Source organism: Helicoverpa armigera, chromosome 9 (genome assembly GCF_030705265.1).
Source record: "Helicoverpa armigera isolate CAAS_96S chromosome 9, ASM3070526v1, whole genome shotgun sequence".
NCBI classification, from domain to species: domain Eukaryota; kingdom Metazoa; phylum Arthropoda; class Insecta; order Lepidoptera; family Noctuidae; genus Helicoverpa; species Helicoverpa armigera.
In genome coordinates this window covers 12,908,334-12,928,104 of record NC_087128.1, presented here as the reverse complement: position 1 = coordinate 12,928,104, position 19,771 = coordinate 12,908,334, and the positions used below count along the sequence as shown (strand labels likewise).

Below are 19,771 nucleotides of genomic sequence, written 5' to 3'. Positions count from 1 at the left end.
GGGCAAGAAAAAACTACCCGTGGTACTACTGTCAATATTATAGGTTTTTTTCAACCCTTTTGTTGTCACAGTTGATATTGTCATCCTAGAAAGAGAATTTGAAAATATTTTTTTTTTATGTGTACATATTTTGGTACTATTTCGTAAATAGATCTGTAATGGGTTGGTACAGTCCCTGATCTAAGCTTGCTTCTACCTACAGAAAACTTGATGTGCGAGTTTTATTTCGTCTACCTTACAACATAGTCTCGCCATGATCACAAAAATTATCAACTCCTGCTAGCAATAATCTTTGAGGGTAGGTAGGCAGGTTCGCCTGGGTCGACACTAGCAAAACTTATTACGGCATTGGGCCAGAGGCCGCCGCCGGGGCGCTTACCTACCCACCTAACTGTACCTACCTACTGCGTTTATTAAACGAACCATCGAAATATGAGAAAATAAGTAGGTACATATTATAGGTAATACGGCAGGCTAAAAAAACGACAATTCACTGTTTATTGTTGTATAAAACAACCGTCAACTTGTTCAATTATAATACAAATTTTGTTGCTCCATTATTACTTTTCTTTTGATATTAAAATTAAAAATATTACAGTCAAATTACAGTTAGGTAGGTATCACAACGCGTGCACATTTATCTACCTTTGTGTGACGCGCTTATCTCAAGAAAGCGGCAGCCGCGCTCGCACTGTTTTGAGTTGTTTTGAGACAGCGCGTCTGTGAACACGCACACATAGACACCTTTGTCTGCGTGACTCGAACGCGCTTTGTATGTAGATTGACTTCTGTACCTATGTATTTTGTGATAGTGACAAGCTTCACCTGGCTATGTATTAGAGAGAGTGACGCGTGTCGTTCGGACTCACTTATATTATCTGTATGTCGATGAGATCAGCGCGCTTATTCCTCTCAGGCCGAGTACAGTCGGCAGCGACTCAATGTGGACTACACTTCGACATATTGCAAACATCAAGGTGACACTCGTTTAAGCGAAAAATAAACTCTAGTAGTAAATTCAGGGGATACTAAAAGTTGAACAAGTTTTGCTGTTCAGATATTTACGTAAGTAGGTACTGTTTGCTCCAGTATCCGGTTAAACCCTGATATAGACACTTCCATGTTTAGTTTCAGAGGTCAAATTGAAGAGAGGTCAGATAATAGCTAGTTATGTATTAGCTTCTGCCGAGTACGTATTGATGATGATGGAGTAGTAATATATTTACTGGCTTCATATAAACAAACACAGTAGTGGTCGCGGCCCAGCCAGGCGTTATGGACTATTAATCAATAACTAATTATATTGTTTGTTAGCAAAGTTATCTACGAGATCTCGAACCAGGCGAGGGTAGTTTTAAATTAGTTTTGTTCCACTCGTCGATATATGCTATAAATATTGTGTTAGTGGTCACTAAATTAATAAAATGTGTGAAATAACAACTGAAAATATAGTTGACTTAATATTCCGCCTTCGACTTTAATTGTAAGACCTGAAAAAAAAAATAGAAAAAATGCATTGGTTCTTCTCTGCTTAATATACCTCATTAAATAACCGTCAAGACAATAATAGACCAATGAGTGAAAATTAACTTTCTGAATTAAACTCATACAAATAAACAACCTCAGTAAATGGTAAAAAGATCAAAAAGTATTTCGTCCGAAGTGTGTGTGTGTGTGTGTGTGTGACACACACACGCGCAGCGGCAATAAACGATAATAGACAGGCTCGGCGTGACCCGCGGGCCCTTCGCGCATAAATCCCAGGGCTTTCCCCAAATACTGTCACTACTATATTATGTTCTTAAATATGGCTCGGGGAGCAGTGCCGACTACATTCACAAAACTTCTCACACTCTATGATTTTTGCTATTGTTTGAAATACACTCTTTTGCAAAAAAAACGGGCACCTATGCGAAATCTTAGTTTTAAGGACTTTACGTGTATTTCAAAGGGTTTTAATGATTGTAGTATGTTTCTAGCATCAAAAGGGTTAGCCAAGCATGCGTGAGAGTGTATTCTAAATTTGAATTTTGTACAATTGCTAAGAAATTGGTTAAACCTTGTTTTGGACTAATTGCTGGCAGAAAGTTCGTCGGTGTTTTGAAAAGTTTTTGAAGTGATTTTCAGAAAACTGATAATGCAGTCTTAATAAATGATTAATGTACCTTTTTGTTAGATCAAAACATTTTTGAAAAACTATGCGTATTTGATAAAATTTTCACCTGCTCTAAATGGGCTATACTGATGATTGATGGCAATGTTAAGAGTTTCGGTATTTTAGTGTAAACCGTTCTATTGTTTAGATATTGTACCCACGTGTTTTAAAATATCGCTTTTTCATAATTAAACACTATTTAGAGGAGTATCAGTACTTTGGGCTGCGACAAAACCAATTTAAAGTAAGCAGTGCCGATCACAACTCGTCTCCTATCGGACTTTGAAATTTTTTAAAGTCTTGAAATGCTACAAAATACAGAAAATAACACATAGACTATAAGCACGAGGTCTTAAGGTCTCGTAATCACTGATTTTTAAACAACCCCGTCTCTTGGGAAACTCCGTAGACCTCTGAAGATCTATGAGTCTGAGCGTTTAAATAGCGTGTTTTCAACCCACTGACATTTTATTAAATAAACTTGCCTGCACCGAGATTTTCTGGCATCTACAGCACTTTCCTGCTTAAATCATAACAATAATTGGCTATCTGCTCATTTCTTAAGAAACATACGTTTGGCCAATACTTTTGAATTCTTGACTCCCTTTCAGCGAAATCATCGTTTAGTAACCCGATACCTATGGAGTTATAGAGAGCTTCAACGCGGCAATAATTAGACTTTTTAGATAGCTTAAACCCTCCTCATCAATTTCCATGTGGTTAATCTTAACATTTATCACAAAATTTGGTATTTATTAATGTCAAAGTCCGATAGGAGACGAGTTGTGATCGGCACTGCTTACTTTAAATTGGTTTTGTCGCAGCCCAAAGTACTGATACTCCTCTAAATAGTGTTTAATTATGAAAAAGCGATATTTTAAAACACGTGGGTACAATATCTAAACAATAGAACGCTTTACACTAAAATACCGAAACTCTTAGCATTGCCATCAATCATCAGTATAGCCCATTTAGAGCAGGTGAAAATGTTATCAAATACGCATAGTTTTTCGAAAAGGTTTTGATCTCTCAAAAAGGTACATTAATCATTAATTAAAACTGCATTATCATTTTTCTGAAAATCACTTCAAAAACTTTTCAAAACACCGACGAACTTTCTGCCAGCAATTAGTCCATTATAAATTTAAAAAACCCCCGACCCAAAAAAAGTACGCAAAAGGTTAAAAACGCTAAACCCTATAAAAAGCAAAAAATAACTTTTAACACTACGTAAACTCAATTTTGTCGTGTCGGGGGACCGCTCTAATTCATTACTTTAGATACGTGTTTATTTTTTAAACGAATGTTGTAATTAGGTAGGTATCATTTGATTTACCTATGTAAGTATTTATGAAGGTAAAAAGCGGTCCCCCGACACGTCAAAATTGAGTTTACGTAGTGTTAAAAGTTATTTTTTGCTTTTTATAGGGTTTAGCGTTTTTAACCTTTTGCGTACTTTTTTTGGGTCGGGGGTTTTTTAAATTTATAATTTAATTTTATTTAATGCTTTTTAAAGGAGCTCCTTAATTTTTCCTTCTTTCATTTAATTTGTTTTATCTTAAGATGGGGTCGCTATATGCGATCTCGGCCAAAGGAAGCTGTTTAACAATCCTCATGACAAACTGGCTCTGGGAGAATTGCACAGATTGAGAAACAATAAAGATTAAACTTTGGACATTCTAGATTTTCGGCAAAAATATAAATCGGTTTATCCGTTTCATTCCGGCATTCCAGGGTTTAATCCGCCACATCCCATTTCCAGCATCAGGTTTTCGTCAATCAGAAACATGAAGAGAACTCGTCAAGACAAATTCAACGAGCCCAAACTCGATGGGTTTACTAAAAGGCAGTTCAGGGTTACGTCTCCTACCTTCGTGCCCTAACAGCAGACCAGCTCAGTGGTTCCAAAAGACATTAGTGTTTCAAATTTCAGATCCCACATGTATTTGCAAGTAAACTGAGCGTGTAACATTCCTATCACATCTAGCAAACGAGCTGATGACCTTGAAGACCTGAACCGATTTCCACCAAACATAGCTAAGAACACTCCCGACTGACATACCTTTTAAACAAAAAAAACCGCATTACAATCGGATCATCCGTTTGGGAGCTACGATGCCACACACACACACACACACACACACACACACACACAGACACGTCAAACTTATAACACCCCGTCGTTTTTGCGTCGGGGGTTAAAAACAAGGTTTAACCAATTTCTTAGCAATTGTACAAAATTCAAATTTAGAATACACTCTCACGCATGCTTGGCTAACCCTTTTGATGCTAGAAACATACTACAATCATTAAAACCCTTTGAAATACACGTAAACTCCTCAAAACTAAGATTTCGTATAGGTGCCCGCTTTTTTTGCAAAAGAGTTTATATCTGTTACGTCAGCACGTCCTTCAGTTGATGGCTGATTGAAAGTAAAACATTGTGCATGATAGAGGCAGTAATTAGCGGGCACTAGTGGACAGCGCGTCATTGATAGTCAACAGAACATGTTGGCTCAACAGCGCTGTGCATACATACCGCGAGGCTGCACTATCTCGCCCACTATAAATAAATACTAACTCCACTTAATTGAAAATTCTTCGCAATAAGCCGATAACGTGATTGAGTTCAAACATCCACCCCCACCTCACCCCGCCTCCCCCGCGCCCCTCGGGCACACGACGAGTAGTACAGCTGAAGCTGAGTATGCAAATATGACACCCCGAATAGTATTTAAATGTGGTAATCATTCGCTTTCATCAATAAGTTAATAACATATATGCACTTATATAATTTTGACGCTTTCATATTCTAGGAACCGTGCAAAAAATTAAGCTCCTACTTATCTGAAAAGTACTGAACTAGGTAACGACAGTTATTGTGCAGATTTCAGTCAGTTATCACAGCGAGCGCCGGGAAATATGTATATGCAGAAGTATACGTGATGTTAGTATTCACACGTCGTTACATACAATCTGAGCACTCATACATATTCACGGAGAGCTATAATAATAAACTGTTGTTTTACTGTCTGTGTAACCGCAGGTCACTGACCTTTTAATTACTTGTGTGATGTTCAGCTCAGTAATAACTTGTGACAAAGCTTGTGACGCTGCTATTGCATAGCTGATTAACTTTTTATAAGTTACTTCAGTTTGAGGTCGTTGAGATATCGGGTAAATAAAATTCACTATGCTTTAAATATATGTACATGCTATTCCTGATTCCCGATTGTGTGTTGTTTTTAATCTTAAGCTGGTTGCTTTCTACTCAACTTAAAAACTTCAGAAACAAATATGTATACAGTTTGTCAGGATTATTTTAGTCATTTTAAGTACTGAATAAACGCAATAATAAATCGTATTTGACACAAATTCTCTATTTATCAACATCGTACTAGATCAGTTGATACAACAGACTGGCTAGAGCTGCGATTTAAATCTAGGATATTTTATGAGCGCAATAAGCGCACTAGTCTCTGCTCAGTTCCCGTCTCTACAAATGACTGTCAGTTATCTAAAGCTCGATGTCTACTAGGAAATTACTTAAGATTTTAATTGCATTGCTGGTCTGGTCCCGTGATCCCCCGGCACGCGGGTCCCGCGCCAGCGATGTAATGAGAACCGCTCGTCTTGTTCATAGTGCGTCTGCTCCACTTAACAATAACATTAGTTAGTGCTATTGTGCTCACAATAGAGTAAAGCTATTCAGAGGAAAAACTTCTTTATTAATTGACTGACGAAGATAATATCAACACATCAATGTGGAAACATTTGGCGGTAAATACCGTCACGACGCGCCTCCAAAAAGTAATAAATTCAATCGAAGCCGAAGAAGAATGAATTAAGTTTCAGAGAAATATAAAACTTAGTTCGTTTTCCAGTCCTTAATACGTGAGTGACTTACATAGAGCTTGAACGACGTTCTTAGCGTGTGCCTGTCACTTGTCCAGCCGTATGTTTACAGAAGTAGGGGCGCCTCACACCGCACATAAAGCACGTTAGAGGCGAAGTTTTTCCAAACATCGGCTAGTTGTTGCGGAGTTAGTATATGTTGTTGTTATTTAGAGTCGATCCCTCCGTCTGCAGTCTTTGTCTCACATCGTCACGAGCTGCGACGTTGTTTTGTTTTCACCAACTTTATGTTTACTTCACTCTACTCTTATTCTGTTCTAAGAAAGACGTTCACGATATTGTTCAGAAGTAACCTGGAAACAATCGTGTTCGAAATTATTCTAATATTGAAAAAATTACAAAGATTTGCTTAAGTGTAAATACGGCAATGCCACGGGAAGAACCCATCTACTTATGTAATAGGTATAATAACATGAAGGAATTACGTAGGCGGCAGTGACTTGAAGTGAGTTCAGCGTCAAAGTGTCACATTGATGCGCGAAACATACTTACCCTTTATCTTTATAAAGAAGCATCGCTTAGCATCTTACGCACTGACATCTACCAGGGTATGACCTCATAAGGTCACGGACATTTTTTTACAAGGTCATAAATGTGGTTATTTATTTGCGTAGACTTGGTGATCACATAAACAAGATCACATTTCAGCACCCGGCATGAGTTTAATAAGAAGTTCTGACAGAAAAGAACAGGACAAACTAATCGGATTTTTCTTCTAAAATAGGTGTGTAATCATACTGGAGGAATTCATTGAAAATGAACATGTATTCCGCTTGTAAATAAGTTGGTAATTACTGCATGCATATTAAAAGCAGTTTCATTTGGTGAGATACAAATAGCAGGCTATCAACAACAAATAAACAATTTGTGTGATGATGTTCTACGCGGTCTATCTATCAGTGTTTATAAACAACACATGTAATTAGGATACTGCTACCTGTGGGCTCGTGCCTGACCATAATCACACGTCAAGTACTACCACAGTACAACACATTAGTGTCATGAAATACCGCCATTAGCTCGCCAACACTCGGTGAAGCGCGAAAATTGTTGCTCAAACCCATTATAAACGAAATTAACCTGGATTTACCGTGTCAATGCCATACTTTTTGCTAATAACTTTATTCTTGTCGAGGCTGACGTAAAGTTATACTGTTTTCCCAATGGCAAAGCGGTGCATCGAATGCAGGAAACTATTAATAATTTGCTTTATAACTTCACCTGTGGTGACGAGAGCTTGCATCAGTAGCTGCGTTGCACGTCATCAGGCGGGTAGTTGAGCAAGTGTCAGCGGGTGCCGGAGCGCCTTCCATCTCATGTCACCGACACCCTCGCTACTCTCGCACCCCCTCGCAGTTTACCGACACACCGAACAACCACATGCAGAACGCTCACTTTTTACAACGTACCTACATCTGAGAATATACTCACTGTCGTTTGTTTTTGTGTCCGTGTATAGTGTGAAAAAAGGCCTATGAGAAATACAAAAATCCAAATACTCGGATTTTTGTTGTCTAAGCTGGTAGTGGAAATTGGACGCACTGAGGCCTAAGGGCTTTTCTTTTTCAAAGTAAAGTAACAAAAGTGTTTCGTTTTTGGACGCAAAGTGCAGTAGGTATAGTTCGTTTGTTGACTAATATGTTCTGGCTCGGATCTTTTGCAAGTGCCTGTGTAGTGTGAGCGCGTGTCGGTGCATGCGTTCGAGTTAGCGCCATTGATAGATTATCAAGTTGAGGGCAACTTGTGCGAGTTGCCGGAGTGTCGCGCGCTCTGACACTCCGCCACATGCACGCCTGACACTACACTCCGCTACCAAATTGATGACGTCACGACTTTTTTGGACTTGCTGATTATACAAGTTTATCTATAGTGTAGAGGTAGTTTATCGCATGTGATGTTGCAAGTTTCTTTTGTAATAACTGAGTTTCCAAAACATTTTGAAATAACCAACGTGTGAAACATAAACATATTTCAGTGTCATTCTGTCACCTCCTATCACCAAATCCACCTAAACACCTCAAATCGGCTATTGTTTTAGAGAGGCGGTGGGGGAACAAACAGTGTAGTATTTTACAGTTCCTCTCGTTACAAATCGAGCGGAGCCCTAGACAAATAAATCTCTGAACATATTATCATACATCAAGAAAGTTTTCTTAAAGTAATAACGATTGTAGTGAAGCCGGGAGCGCCCCGGGCCGGCGGCGGGCGGCGAGGAGCGAGGGGAAACAATTCTGTCTGTTCAACAGCGATTTGTTCGGAGCGCGTTTAAATTCATTTAATTCCCAATCGTTGAGTAAATCGCTTTCAAATGATATTTTATAAAGTTCCCCGATGTTGTGGATTGTGCTCACCGCGCTCACGTAATCACAATCATTAATTTGGAGAGTTTTGCAGATCGCAGTTTAATTGTTTCTGTTGAGAGGATTGTTGCTCGGATACTCATCGCTGTCTCGTCGGGGGAGCATGACAACAACTTACATTCCTGTTTACCGATGGAAGAAAGTATGCTAAGTATTTATAGTGTGAGCCACGAATAGATATTTCTTTCTAGGAGTTCTAGTAATGACTATTTCAATATTAAAGATTTATAAAATGATTAAATGTGTGTTGGTTCTTGAGAAATGGACATTTTATGGCTTATATAAGTTCGGAGCACGGCCATTGAATTATTATGTTATGATATTTATTCGAGAGAGTAAAATATGGGCGGAGTATTTTGCTCACACAGCGCTAAATGGCGCACAGCGGTAATAACGCGGAGTTATTGAAGGCGGCTGTATCAAATAAAACTAATTTATAGTTTCCGTCAGTTTTGCCGCCATCATGACGTATTTATGGCGCGAAAAAATGTTTAGTCTATACCTCAGGGTCATAGAGTAGCGGAGTCACAGACAAGCACGGGGGACACGCGGGGGACGGACAATAACAAACAGACGCGACACATTGAGCCGCTGTGATCATATCAGGTAATTTATTGCATATATTTTCAGATATAAATATTTCATTGATGGGATTGACGGTTTTATCTCAAGGGCATGGCTAGGTTCATGAGCGAAGGTCACGTTGTGTATATTATTAAAGAAGACAAACAGTTTCTCGTTGAGTGAGAGGCGCAATATGTGACAAACGTTTCATAGGTGAGTTGATGGTGTTGCCGCAATGTGAATAAGTAGCATGAGTACATCATGCATATGTGTCAGCGCAGCGTCATACATCTGACGTCATTCAGCCTCCTGCTGATGGGCTCGGTACATCACAATTACATCATTACCAAAACAATCATTCAAGGCAGTTGTTACACGTTCCAAGATAAACATATTATCGGCATTTAGTAATCAAGATGAATGACTCATTCCATTCATCCAAACTGGCTTTATCCAAAATACCTACATACCTAGGTTTTCTGAGTTTTGTCCAATCAGATGAGTCATGATGTAAAGTCAAAGTTCAAACGTTCAAAATTTTATGGTTGGAAACAATAGAACTATACATATTTGCAGTTTAACTAATTAAGCAATACAATAAAATAAATGCAGGAGTAAAGTGGAACCCATGTTTTAAAAAAAGGAAGTTCAATGTCTGAACACTTTCAAACTTTGGACGCGTTCATCACTGTGGACAGGTCGGCGTCACTTCAGCTGCATAGTTTCGCTTTCAACCAGCCTTTCAAGTGATGCTAAGAATGCCTAATTATATTAGTAAAATAGTTTTACTTTACAATAGCCCTTCACTAACCACTTTGGCTATTTTATCGCATGAGACGGTGATATTTATAAATGAAAAGATTTTCTATATAACTTGAATAATTAGGGTAAATAATAGCTGTAGTGGAGGCAAATCGAAATCTTTATTCAAGTCCAGTCTGTAGCACCTGTCACATACATCTTCAGTTTACACAAGTACAACATATAGTCACAAAGCTTAACACGTGTCACATTATATTCCGAGCGAATGCTCACGATGTGTCTGTACGTAACGATCGTGTCCAAATTCATAAGTTTTCTAATATATTAGACGCGACGACGAATACAAAGCTCAAATAAACTTGTGAAAACATGTGTTTACCAAATTGAGGGATTCTGAAAAGAAATAATACGACTTCGTCTACAGCATTCTTTAGAAATGATGTGTACTTAGTCGGAGCAGGCAAAGTGAGCCCATACATAATATTGTAAAGAGGAGTTATTCAATTTGCGGGATCTTTGATAGCGCACAATATGGCGGCTCTCTTTCAGCCGAAGCCGCGAGCCACTCGCACTAATCAAATAACTACATTACACCGAATTCACTTCACAAGCGTAAGAACCGCGCCCGACCTGATGGAAACATCATTTACTTTTTGTAAATTCCGAGATCTTTCCAAGAAAAATGATTTGTAATGGCGGATACTTTTTATGCTGATAGTACCTATACATTTCAGCTAAGTAATACAGTGGTACCTGCAGGTCTATCTATAATATCACATTGGTCTAAGGTTTGTAGTATAAGAGCTCCAAACCAAAATGTTTTGCGTCGGGTGTAAGTTTATCATCGTTGTCCGGGTGTGACCGGCGCGGCGCGAGTGCACCGCGCTCCACTAACGAGTTGTTACATCTCACTGAGATATTGGTTACTCGCTCATCTCGCCGGAATAACGCCCTTTGTTTACTTTTGACAGCTAGAGCTTACTTCAGATTAGGCATACACGTGTTAGTTCTGAAGGAAGAAAACATCTTAGTATTGAGAACAAATTATTAACTCAAAACTCAAAACTCAAAATTCTATACTAATATTATAAAGAGGAAAACTTTGTTTGTTTGGTTGTAATGAATAGGCTCAAAAACTACTGGACAGTTTTTAAAAATTCTTTCACCATTCGAAAGCTACATTATCCACGAGTAACATAGGCTACATTTTATCCCGGTATGGGCAGTAGTAACCACGGGACGCGGGTGAAACCGCGGGAAAACGGCTAGTATGTTATAAAGTAACACAATAGCAAAGATTTATTTAGTGAACATTTCGCAATAGGCCGTTATTCTCATTCAAGCATGTGTCCTGATCCATCAACAGCTGTGTAATGGGTCCCGCGAGAGTGATCCGCGAACATATGTAATCGCACAAACGAATAAATAATAAACAGCGGCGCTTTGATGGCCGACATTAGCGAGCACGACGCGGGAATCGAACCGCTCACCATATGTTCGGGAGACTCATTCATACTGGCACACAGGAAGGTAGCTTTTTACGTTAGTTCGTAAATTATTAGGATTTACTATGCTTAAATAGAATAGTCAAGAATTATCACCTTTGGAAAGTCTCCTGGCAATTTTATGTGGAAACGATAAATCGTATCAATGAACCGTAAAAATAAATAAAAGCCGCACTTTGATATTATTGCGGCGATAAGTCACGGCTAATGCGTGGCGTCCGTCACATTCTACAAAATACAATTATTTATAATAATATATGTAGTCAGCGGTACGTGAATAGATCGGCTGTGACATCACTCCAGACATCTATGTGATCGGGTCCACATTGTATTGGAGATTTATAAAAATGAAGATCATTGAAAGATTGTCATCAAAAGATAAAGGATTTATGTACATAATAGCATGGAAGAGGCTATTGTGGCTTTATTTATATATATGTACCTACCGTGAGTCAGTTTATCGAACATACATTATGTGGCTTACTTTATACTTGACTGAAATAGCTTTGGACATACTTCATGTTTTCATAGATTAAAAATATGCTTATGGGCCTGTTTGAAATAATATTAATTTCTTGCTCTCAAATGCCAAGAAGCATGTCTTGTACACAACCAAAAAGTATCTGAGCCTCCAACATTCATTAAATTTAAAAATTCTGTGGGTCCAAGGTTAATTTGAAGATTTAAGGTTTTTATGTAATTAAATTCAAAGTTTTGAGCGCTTATCTAGTCTCCGTAGTCTTGAATATTTTCTTAATTAAATAATTTCATTAAGTAAAAACTTTTTAAATACTTGTAAAGTGAAGGGAGGAATTATTATTAACAGTGTTTTTCTTTAGAAATCAGGACTGACAGGCCGTAGGCGTTCTACAGTAGTTCGTAGCCAGGTCTACGAGCCCCGCGCTACGCGCTACGAGTCATTCAAGTGGTGGAGCGTAGCCGGGCCGCGGCGTCAGTTGGCGCGTAGCGCTCGCCTCGGCCACTCGTGTCTGCCCTGTAGCGGAGCTCTCGCGAAACTTTACTCGACTCGACGTACGAAGTATATCTTACGTGTGTGATTTAGACTATTCATGTATGTACAGTGAATGTTACGTTACTAAGTGGACTCTCAGCGTTTTAGAACTTACATGTAAAAACGTTTTAGTGTTATAAACTTACAGTTTTGAACTTTGAAAAACTTTCAAGTAAGTATTGAGCTCTATAAATATTTTACTTACAAATAAGGCATTAGTTCTCATGATAAATGCTGAATAAGTAAGAGAGACTCTTTCAAAACTGAGTAACAAAACTTTAAGTATGGTAAGTGAAGTCAGTTTGCTCGGCTGTGGCGAACGCGCTCGAGTGTGACTATCAGCTCGTCACGGCGCTGCGCCGCGCGCCTGTGTGCGTGCTCCGTGTGTACACACGCACACATGTGTCACTCGCAGAACAGCAGTTTATCGAGCGACTGATAACGTTATCCGAGTGTAATTAAAAAGCAACTTGTGATACTGCCTTCCATTTAGCGCTGTACCACTGATAGCGAATTGGAAAGGATCTCACTTCGCATAATATTTACCTGTATACACACACTATTGGACGAGATATTTATATCTGTGATGATACAGAAGCCGAAAATCGATCTCAGTGGCGTGCACTTGGAGAGGCCTATGTCCAGCAGTGGACTGCGATAGGCTGATGATGATGATGATGATGATGATGATGATGATACACAGTTCGGGTACACCGGCTGTAATGTTTATGTGTAAAAAAACTTTTGTTTCTGCACAGCAGATGCTAACTAAGAAGCAGTACTTGTGTTTTAAGTCTTTAAAGTGTAGTCGAATCGAGAAACTTGGACAACTTTGCTCAAAATTCGATGAAAACTTTGTCAGACTTTTCATTATCCCAATATTTTAAATTCTAAATCGTATAATAATATAATCATACAAAAAGTTGAATCAAACCCACTTTCAATTGAATTTTGTACATTCGGAATAACTAGCGAGAAAATTGGTTTTGAATATCCTATGGCTGCCACAACTCTATGGAATTGTAATTATACTCATGTATCTTCACGACAAACATAAACACTATAGTATGCTTTGATTATGATTGAATTTGTATCTGATCTAGTTCGTCAATATATCTGTTACATACCGACTAATATACAGTTAATTATACTCAATAAACAGTTACGTAATAACAGCAATTATATTAATATCTGATGTTTAGATATATTATATAACATATACAACCATTTTAGTGCTAGGAATAGTGTAGGAAGTTATTAGTTAACATTACATAACACTTTTATTGTCCTCTTATAAATATACCACATCTTGATTAATGCTTGATGTTAATATACTAAATAATTATATTTTTGCAAGAAGATGAAGGCTGAACATTTAATACATACTTATATAATACATAATAACGAAAATTTTGAAATAGGTATATAGGTATTATGCAAAGTGTTCGTTCTTAAGTAGTCTGATTCACATAACTAATATTCACTTAAAGCAAGTAGTTATTACAATTAAAGAGATCCAAGAGATAATAAACTTTCCAGCTGAGTTTTTTAGTTTTAAACACCTGAGAAATTATGGAAAAGTTTTCCGAAGTAAAAAAAATATAGATGACATCTTGCAAAGTTTTATAAAATCTCAAATACAACATTGTTCCTTTAAATTAACGTAATTCTTGTGCTATACGCCGTTGTCAGATCAACGTAATTAAATTCATATAATTGTGCACAATAGAACTCTTAGTTCGCACTATACACCCCTTTTAAATGGTAAATTCATATTATAAAGCGATTTATAGTAGTAGCTTTAACGTAACAACAGAGAGAACTGAGTGAGCACCGTGAAGCGATGTCCATATTTCCCCGCGTTATCGCAAAGTATCGCGGCGCGCTGCACTCGGCTCAGCATTTGTGGCCATTCGCATTGTTTCATCGCGAGACACTCACTATGGTGCTTTTAGTTTGCATTTAATTTGCTTCTTTGATCAGTTGAGTTAATGTTTAATCACTTTTCAACGTTTTCATGGCTTTTCGAAAGTTATGGACAGTATTGGACAGCGCTTATATATTTTATTGCTTATGAATTTTTAATTGCATTCACCAAATATATTTTGATTAATCCCTTGAAGATAACACACTGATGTAATGATGTATGTATATTGTATATAAGTAACAGGTATTTACTCGTATCTGTAGTCGGGCAGGTGACCGGAGATAGAGATTTGTCGCTAATTCACATAACTCCTCCGACGATAACCGCGGTATTATCTCAGCGATAACAACACCTTTGCACAACCGAGCAACTTCCAAGATATATCAACTTGTGAATGAATGTCTCATATCTATCACTGATACCGATCTATTGATCCGTTGTAAGATAGGCGCAGTTAGGATGCCATCTTAATATACTGTATGTAGAAACATTACACATGACTCGTATACTTTACGACACAATAAAAATATTTGAGAGGCGCTCTCCAAACAATCTCGCAGTCGTCAAACATTTAACGTTATCTGTTTGTAAAATGTATAATTACACTCAAACTCGTTAAATAAACAGCAGAATGCCAAATTAAAATGTTGCGATTTATGTACTTCTTCTTAGAATTCAGCAATCCTTTATTTATTATTAGGAATGAGTGTAGATAAGAATAAAAACGATGTTATGTTTATGTTTGGTATAATCATAGGAATTAACTCGGCAAAATTATAAAAAATGCTAACATTTGACATGCTTGACATTTAACGTATTTAAAGAGAGCTTTCTTTTGTTACCACCTAATGGAGATTTTATGTATCCGACAAAAGCACGGATACTTGCCAACTACCCTTGAATAGAGTAAGGCGTCGTCCTAATTGGCAGCGATCGTGCGATGGCGCGATGCGTTTTTCATCTAAGACGTCGTCCTAATTGACAGCGATTGTGCTATGACACGATGCGTTCTCGTCGTTCGATGAGTTCAAACATACAGATTTCATCAGAGTGTCCTATTTGAACCTCGCAAGTGAGATAGTGAGATGAAAAACGCATCGCGCCATCGCGCGATTGCTCCCAATTAGGACGACGCCTAAGTAGTCTATGATTTTATAACTAATTTCCCATAACATCGTTAAAGTAGTAAAATTACCAATAACAGTGGAAAATTATATTGATTGAGATTTACTCCAGTAAAGAGTACATTAAAAGACAAATGAAAGCCAGTCGCAGGGACAGGCCGGGAGGGCCGCGGGGCGCGTTGAGCGGGGGTGATTCCGCGTGATCTGGCACATGTGACAAACAGACAGACCTCTGTAATTGCTCGGCCGCCGGATCAAATCACGACCTGTGGCATGCCGGGACACCACGCACTCACATACAGAAGTATCAGCTTACGTTAGCAGCAAATATATTTTAAGTGTGTATAGGAAGGTTCTTGTCTATCTTCTTCTTCTTAACGTTTATCCCGTCTTGTGACGGGATCCACTTTCCTTATCTTCTTCTTCCACTTTGCTCTATCTAGGACATTTTCCTCTTCTAGTTCGCAGTGTCCATCTTAAGCTTTTATTTATGGAAAAGTCATCTAGATGTAGTAAGAAACTATTCTCACATCGTCGGTCTTATGTCCATTCGGATTCGACAGATTTCAGACTTAGGGTATAACGATATCACTTGCTCACATGAATTTCAAATAATTTGTTCACGTAAAACAAAACGTGTTGTAAGATTTTATCAATACTGTTGGAAGTAAGATTTCTGTATGTGTCCATACAGTGAGGCTAGTAATTAGTGTGGCTTCATGGTGTTTTCCTGGCGGAGGGCAGAGGGCGCCACGCTCATTACAATAGATGTGACGCCCTGTGTGTCCACACAGGGACGTAATCAATGGGACATTTATAGTGTACTGGTGGGACACGACTTCTTATTAACTGGTCCAGTGAACGAAAGGATGTAGGTAGGTTATACTTTCGGTACCCATATTTTCTTCAGTCTCGCAATGAAGCTATCGTCATTATCATTGTTGGTATTGGTATTATTATGGTCCTGGCATTATAAAACCTCTACGACACGAAATGGATACGCGATTTGTTTTTGAATTTAGGATGTTGCTCGTTTCCATTTATAAAATTCTGGAACGGGTATTTTGTGACTATTACGGGTAGTATCTATATGTATGTATCTATATTGTGCATGCCTCCAAAAGTCGACAGCTTTTAAAAATGAATGATGTCAAATAAATAATTATCATAATGATATACCACGCAGGATACTAACTAATATTGGGAGTGCAAAAGTACGCGATGTTCCAACCCAGATTAGTAACTAATTGTACATGATTATTGATTGCTAGTTAATTAGGTGCGAGCGACTTGTGAGTAAACATGAGTGGCTTCTGCTTACTGCCGCCGAATCTAGACACACGGCAGTGTGTCCGCCAAGTTCGAGCAAAAAAGGCGACACACCGGCCGTGGGTTATATTACACGAACCATTTCGGGCCAAATTCGACCCCCCTGTAACTCAAAATCTATTTTATTTACGCATATCAAATTTCTAGTATCTGTTGAGACCCCCTCACTTATCTAAAATACAAAATTTCATTAATATACCTATTGTAGGTCTTGAGATATTGACGTCAGAAAATCGCTATTTTTACTATACACTTATTCACTGATTCACTTATTCACTTATTCACTTATTCACTGATTCACTGACTCACTCATCAAAAACCTAGACCACTTCCAATGGTCGTATTGACTTGAAATTTGGCATGGAGGTAGGTCTTTATGTCAAGGTAAAGGGAAAAATCTAAAAATGGCCAAGTGTGAGTCGGTTTCAAAATAATGAAGGTGTTTTATACCCGGTGTAAATTTATACCCCTAAGGAACTAAAACGAACTAAATTTATCTATATTTATATAATATATCTTCGAATGGTACAAAGGTTTGTATTTAGTCAAAGTAAAGTAAAAATCTGAAAACGGCCAAGTGTGAATCACTTTCGAAAATAACGAATCTGTAACTTTGATCCACGAACATAATATATGATAACATGTCATGTCAGTCACTTGGTAAATCTAGTCATAGTTAATCTAGTTCATTTCTTTGTAAGAAACATAGTGCATATTAAAAAATCTAAAAGATAGTATAAATGAGACATTTCTTTAACTAACTTCATCATAAGAAAAAATAAAATAAACAACCTTACAAAATAAATGAAATAAAAATGTGAAAGACTGCCAAGTTCGATAATATGGGAATGCTTCGCCTATAAAAGAAGTGAGATCTGAATAAGTACCAAGTTCCATACACATACCTCAGTTAAAAATAGTTACTTTTTAATGATGATTACTTGGCAAGTTTTAATAGAAAATTAAATACTTGATTCATTGCGTTTAGTAGGTTTATAACAAGGTGTATGAAAACTTGCCAAGTAACATCATTAAAAAGTAACTATTTTTAACTGAGGTATGTGTATGGAACTTGGTACTTATTCAGATCTCACTTCTTTTATAGGCGAAGCATTCCCATATTATCGAACTTGGCAGTCTTTCACATTTTTGTTTTGGGTGGGATACCTGTTACTACTATTGTAGACTTAGTGAAGCTCATAATTATGTGTTTCATTATTAGTAGGTAGTTGACCCAAAACTTCACAAAGTTGTAATTTGGCTGCACTGCCCTCAAAATAAAAAAAATAGAACTAGTTGTGGGCGTAGGTCAAGTGTGGACCAGAAAATGTGTAATAATTCACACAACGGGACTAAAATCGTGTTATCACAAAGCCGATGTATTTATATCGGTTTAAGCTTGGTGCGATAAAACAATAAAATAAAAGCCGTCACCGTCGCGGCTTATCGCGTAACGACATTAGGCACAATGATATGTTTATGACATACGTCACTATTCAGGACAGCGTCTGCTGAATCCCGCATTGTTTCACAATAACCCCGCGGTCTGACACGCTCCCATTGTAGTGTCGGTTTCATAGGATTAAACCTTCTATGTTGATCCTCACATTGTTTATTTTTATTCCTAGATATTAAATACCCAAACAAATGAGTTCATGAAGAAATGAGAAGATCCTAGTATTAAAATTACTATACACAATTTCCAAAAGGAAAATAGCATTGAAAATGTAAATAGCCCAAGTGAGAAGAAGAAGACTATATGTAGGACGTAAATAAATATGCACTATGTAAACGGTATAGCACAAATTTGGTCAAAATGTCGCATAGCACACAAATCTATGATAGCGAATAGAATTCCAATTGGGAGAATAGGAGCACTCGCACTAACAGGTGTTTCACGCACCAGCAGTCGCAGCTGTGTCGAGCTGTCCATTTCCTGAAGAGTTTAATTACTGTTCGTTAAAAATGTTCCACTTTACCGACGCTACAATTTCAGGATGCCTTTGAACTGTACTGTTTTATGAGCGATCTGACTTTATCACCGTATCTTTACCTGTACTTGGAGCATGCAGTAAGGTGCTCATTTCGTTTGAGAGGTAATCAAAGTTTCAGGCAGTTGTGCAGTATTCAGGGAGAAGGCCTGCAGCGATAAACTGTAAGATTTAAACGTCTTCAGCAAATAGATACCCTGCGCCACTAGTTTAAACTCGCTTCGCATGACCGCCGCTACGATATATGTTACTGGTTTAAAAGTGAATGCCTGCAGGACTTCATATTTTTACGTTAGAACAACATTAACTATGGAGTACAACGGGCGTTTACTAGATATAATTTTGAGTTAGTTGGCTATGTTGTTCTTAGGGTAAGACAAAAGTTACCTGATTCAGATTTTTGTGGTAAGGAATATTACCCACGGGACTCGATAACATCTGTTGTTACGTATTAAGGCACAGTGTGTCAGTTGTATCCTTATTACTTAATAGTTAGGTTCGTTGTGGCCAATAAGTGGGAGTCTCGGGAGCGGTGACCAACACACGATGCGACTAATTATTGCGAGGAGCAAACACACACAGTGACATAGTAATATGTTACATATGTACTGACTGGGGTTGCGGCTACACACTACTACCGGAAATTAATAATAAGTATTTTTGTTTTTGGTGTACAACATGTAGTTAATATTATTGTCAACAATATAATTAAGTGAAGAAAAGGTTCGTTAGCTACTATGTCCTAGTACCTAAGATTACTTAAATGTTGCTTTCGAATGCTAAATTAGAATATTGTCAACTAATTGCAAGTAAAGTTCCTATGCTAGCTGAGTTGGCTGGAGCACTGTGGTGCACTTCACAAGTAGCTATAGAAAACATGTTAATTACGTATGACAGGTTATTACTAAAGTTATCCTTAGTAATCTATCTACAAATGGACGATTTAATTTAATATTCAATTTATCCAGTTTTCTTATGATTTCTTGTTCTATATAAAAGGTCGGAGTTCGTTTCGCTTGGCAGGTGTACTAAAATATAAATGTTTAATTAAATTTACAAACAAAGCAAGGCCGCGTCATTATATTTTTACTATCCAATTTTCAGTTATGTAGGTCGAAATGATTTTA

At 37.7% G+C, this 19,771-nt stretch overlaps 1 protein-coding gene across 1 annotated transcript in view; it reads left to right on the top strand.

Annotated features, from left to right (window-relative positions):
- The first annotated feature begins 12,203 nt into the window (after positions 1 to 12,203).
- The window catches only part of LOC110379454 (somatostatin receptor type 2), a 130,146-nt gene continuing 122,578 nt past the window's right edge, over positions 12,204 to 19,771 (top strand). The window contains exon 1 of the mRNA XM_064036165.1: positions 12,204 to 12,445. The gene's annotated coding sequence lies outside the window, so the exon portion shown is untranslated. The remainder of the gene's footprint in view (positions 12,446 to 19,771) is intronic.